We start from the raw sequence: 5,631 nt of genomic DNA, 5'->3' as shown, positions 1-5,631 counted from the left end.
AACCTTTAGTATTTCGCTGGATGATTCATTTCTTTTAGGATGATTAATTATTTTTATTTTAATCATAAGGAGGGGCTAATCTCGAAAGAATGTTAACTATACTTCACAAATGCACTCTTAAATTATTATAGACTCCATCTATATTTGACAAAAACCTGTGTAAGACACAATGGAAACATCTCAAAAACCCCTTTAATTCATGTTGCATACGATCAGATAGTCGGGGCTAAACTATAAACTACCATTCAAGATAATTATTTTTAGTTTTCCAAATGTTACCAGGCCAGCTGAATTCAGCAAGGTCTGATCTCCTCCCAGCGCTCCTCTAAACGCTTGTACCCAATCTCCAGGGTTTTGAGCTTAAGCCGCACAGGAGGGGGAGTTTGGTTGTCCCTCTACTTTGAGCTCTTCCTCTTCCGGGAAGGCTAAGGAATTTGGGGTTTCCCATTTGGGGCCTTCACAACTCCATCCTGATTTTTCGTAGCCATTGCAGTGTTTTTCGTGCGTTGTCTGACTCCCGTTTGCTGAGTGCACACTGTTAACACCTCATATCAAATCAGCTTTGATCCCATTCAAAACTTCTCATAAAGAAGGTTAATTGCACTTTTACTCTTAAATTATACATAAATAGTTAAACTAGTCCGTTAATAATATATGAAAGTCAATATTATCTTTAATTATTCCAGATAACTATTTTGGACTCTCTTATCATCACACATCAAATATTAGCATTGTCTTAAATTTTGCATGTGTTATTCTTACGAGTATCAAAACTAAAAGTAGTTTTGACATATAAATTTAGACCACGCCAAACATATACATGGTCATTTATTAAAATTTTTCGCTTAAAGTTTTAAAATTGTCATCTTAAAGCATAATTAGAGGTAACATGAATTTATTCCTCTAATTAACTAACAAACCTATTTGATTGTTTATACTTGAATTGATAACTAAAATTAACATTATTTTTATAAATAAATACAATGTGTGTGTGTGTTGGATCAAACTTTTTTAAATAAAAGATGAAAATTGAATAAAACTCGAGAGACTAGTTACAAAATGTTTTTTATTCAATAGTAAACCTTTGAAAAATAAATAAATAAAACTACTCGATGAAGAAAAAAATCTAAATGCACATAGAGGAGAGAGATCAGTTAAAGAAAAATGCTATTTTGTACTACTAAACACTTATTAAGTTGTAACGTACACCTATTTACGTAGCGTTATTTATAATGTAAATTAAAAACAATGAAAAATGTATATATATTGAACGGTGTATACAGCCTATGGTAGTGGTTGAATCGTCAAAAGATATGTTTGTGTTAAAACGGAAAGTTAGTGACTTCCTGAGTGTCGGTCTCGAAGGAAGGACGTGGAGGTGTGTCAAGAATTCGGGTGTTTACTTGCTTGAGTCATGTAAGAGATTTGAGTGTGGTGAATGGTGATTTGTGAGTAAAAGGAGTTCATAAGGTTTGGTTTGAGAAAGTAAATGGTAAAGTAAAAAGATTGGAAATATGTAAAAGGGGTAGGGATTGGATAGTGTTCAACTATGTTGCATCTTGGTGTGTCTAAGGTAATGGATAAACAAGACAAAGATGTTGGCTATTCAAGAGTGTGTTCTTAGTCCTTTTCTACCTTTGTGTACTAAGGCTTCTTTGACTTAGAAATGCCTTCAAGCATCCAAAGTTCTAAGAGGAATTTTATCAAACACTTAAGCTACACACTATCATACTATTCTTAAGAAGTCCATAGGATCTATGATTGCTACAAAGCTTCAATCCTAACTCTAATCAAAGACATGAAAGAGTCAAGAGCTCAATCTCTCATCTAGATTGGCCAAATCCAAACAAGATCTCATCAATACAACAATCAATAGATAATCCAACAATCTAAGCATTTAGATCCAAAAATAGATATAAGAGCATCACACTAGCAACATATCTTCACACAATCCAAATCCCTAGATTAAACTAGCCACTCATGATATGAAATTCAAGACAAAAGCTAATTTAATCCAAGAACAAGATAAGAAAATATAATAGAAATGTAATAGAAATCACCTAGAATGAAGTAATCCTTCAATCCAAGCTTGTTGTCTTCTACAATGGAAATTATCTAAACTACTCCTAAAATGATCTAGGGTCTTTCTAAAATTGGGAAAAGAAAAGTTCTCCTATGAAAATCTATCAAGGGGGTTTAAATAGTCTCCGAAAAGCAACCGTAGTGAAATTTCGCGCAGTGCAGTCTCCACGCCACTGCACACGCGTGTGAGCGTGCGTGGGAGGCTACTGGATTGCGGCCACGCGTACTCACACGCGTGTGGCAGTCTTCTTGGGTCCTCCGAGGCTCCGATCTTGTCTGGTTTGTTCCTTAAGCTCAGTTTTCGCTCCTATTGGTTCCTGGGGCTCCTGTTTCACCTCCTTTAGGCTAAAAGTAGCTTTTGTGTGTTGGTTAGTGAATTTAAAGCATTTATGATCATAATTCATCATGTAAGGATGCTAAACGCGTGACAAGACACCCTAATAGATATTCAAATTATGGGTATCTTGAAGACTTATCATATATATACTAGTTTTTCTTATGCGCGATGCGCAAAAAATAGGTGCCCAATATTAGTATTTTATATTAAAATTTTAAATTTATTTAAATTTTAATATAGTAAATAATAATAATAATAATAATAATGTAAAATATTTTTATAAATTGGATATTTATATTTTAAAAATAACTAACATATAACTCTAATATTTAATATGTATATTTTTTTTTGAATACATATTTAATATGTATATTATTATTATTATTATTGAAGAAGATAAGAAAATATATGGTGGATGCATGTGCATAGTAACAATAGTGGAAAAGATAACAGAAGTTATAATGGTAGGGGTATATTTGTCCAAAATATTATGTAGTACAACTTTTATAGCATAATGTACAAAAAAACTTAACGGAAAAAACGGACATAAATGAGGGGTATAACCTTCATTCACATTTATTATGTTTTTAGATTATATATATATATATATATATATATATATATATATATATATATATATATATATATATATATATTTATTTATAAAAGCTCAGAAATTAGTCAACCCATCGTGATTTAATAAAAAGTTTATACAATAATAATAATACAACATCCAATACAATAATATATAACATATCAAAAAATGAATATTAGAAACTAATTTTAATACAAATTAAAAGTGTAGTGTGGCTCTTATGGTACGTTTACTTCAAGTTATAAGATTTTCAATTTCACATTTCTATAAACTCATATTAATTACCTAGCTCGATCAGGCAAAATGAGATTCATATTAATGTGACACAAAATAAGTTGCAAAGTGATTTTCAAAAATCTAACATTGTTTTTTTTATTGGGTGCACCGGAGGGACTGGAAGGTCCAAAAATTAGTAAGTTCTTCGCGTAGCTACATTCCTACATCCCTTTCTAATACGTTCACCATGCCATTCAGGGGGTGATTCGGAATTGTAGTGCCCCATTGGCTATTTTGCTAAGTTTGGCAACGAAATCCGCCCATTGGTTGCCTTCTTGAAATACGTGGGTGATAACACAGTAGCGGAACCGCCTCATGATATCTTTGCAGTCATTGATAAGGGTTTCTGCTTCCCGACAAGTTTCATTCTCCTCCTTGATAGCATTAATCATGGCTTCAGAGTCATTCTCCACAACCACTCTCTCCAAACCCCTGTCTCTAGCGATAAGAAATCCGATCCCTCACGAAGACCCCAGAGCTCCGCATTGAAAGTACTAGTGACCCCAATCTTAACTGTGAAAAAAAAATCTAATATAGTACTTTTGTATTTCACATTCCTAAAAAAAACAAATAATAGCATCTAACATTTTCTTAGTTAATGTAAAATTATCGAGTAGATAAACCCAATTAAATACATCCTTATCCTTAATTAAAATAATAAGGTAAAAAAAAAATGTATCATGAATCGATGGATCCCACGCTGAGTCACGCATGAAGAGTCAAGAATTTGCATGGTATGTTTAAGGTTTGTTGTACTTTCCTAGAGCTCTTTCATTTTGTTTATATCATTGACTCCGGCTTTCCTGCAAACGTGTTGCATGTGAATAATTAATTTTTTGGATACTTAGGAGAGGGTTGCCCATATCACCCATTCACCCCTTAGTGATGTCTACGGGTGTAAATGAGCTAAAACTACTTCTTTACATTAAAGCTTGGTCCAAGTTTGCTCAACTTTGAACTCGAACCCGCTTGTTACATAATTAAGCCAAACTCGAGTTCAAATATTATTAGCTTGTGGCTCGTTGAGTCGCTCGCGAGCCGGATAATAATAATAATAATAATAATAATAATAATAATAATAATTTATAGAGGAGCAAATACCAATTTTGGTCTCATGAGTATTAGTGAAATGACAGTTCTAGTCCATATGTTTAATTATTACCAATTTTCATTCATGTCGGTCACCCCTTTGGCAACTAAAATATGTCGAAATGTGTAATTTGTAAGGGTATTTTTACCCATTCATACATTAATGGAATTGGCATATTATACATGAATGAACGAAAATACCCTTACAAATTACACAATCCAACATGTTTTAGCTGGAGGAGTGAGTAACATGATCAATTTTAGAACAAAAACAATAATAGTCATAGATGAAAATTGGTAGTAATTAAGCATGTGAACTAAAACTGTTATTTTGCTAATACTCGTGGGACCAAAATTGGTATTTTCTCATTCATAATGCTTTCAAACTTTGAAGAAGCAGTTTTGCGTAGGGGTGAGGATTGTCAAAAGAAGTGTGAATGTGATAAAACGGAAAGTCTACGACTCCCCGAGTGTCGGTCTCGAAGGAAGGACGTGGAGGTGTGTCAAGTGTTTGTGCGTTTAAGTGATTGAGTCATGCTAGGATTTGAGTGTGGTGAATGATGATTCAAGAGTGAAGAAGTTCATAAGGTTGTGTGAGATTAATGATAGTAAAACAAGTATAAGTAAATGTGTGTAAGAAAATAAGGGATTGGATAGTGCTCATCTATGTTGCATCCTAGTTTGTCTAATGCAATGGATAAACGGAGCAAATATGTTGGCTATTCAAGAGTGTGTCTTCTTAGTCCTCTTCCACTTCTGTGTACTAGGGCTTCTTGGACTTAGGAGTGCCTTTAAGCAACCAAAGTCCTAAGAGACATTTTATCAAACACCTTAGCTACACACTTTCCTACTATTCTTAAGAAATCCATAGGATCTATGATTGTTACAAAGCTTTCAATCCCAACTCTAATCACAGACATGAAAGAGTCAAGAGCTCAATCTCTCATCTAGATTGGCCAAATCTAAACAAGATATCATCAAAACAACAATCAATAGACAAGAATAGAAATTCCAACAATCCAAGCAATTAAATCCAAAATAAGACATAAGATTATCACACTAGCAACATATCTTCACACAATCCAAACCCTAGATTAAACTAGCCACTCATAATCAAGAATTCAAAGACAATAACTAATTCAATCTAAGAACAAGATAATGAAAATAAAATAGATTAAGATGTAGTAGAGATCACCTAGTAATGAAATGTTTCTTCAATCCAAGCTTGTTGTCTTCCTTACAAGGTGCAATT

Source organism: Ipomoea triloba, chromosome 4 (assembly GCF_003576645.1).
Source record: "Ipomoea triloba cultivar NCNSP0323 chromosome 4, ASM357664v1".
Lineage (NCBI taxonomy): Eukaryota > Viridiplantae > Streptophyta > Magnoliopsida > Solanales > Convolvulaceae > Ipomoea > Ipomoea triloba.
The sequence above is the reverse complement of the archived record's forward strand: the minus strand, read 5'-3'. Positions refer to the sequence as shown.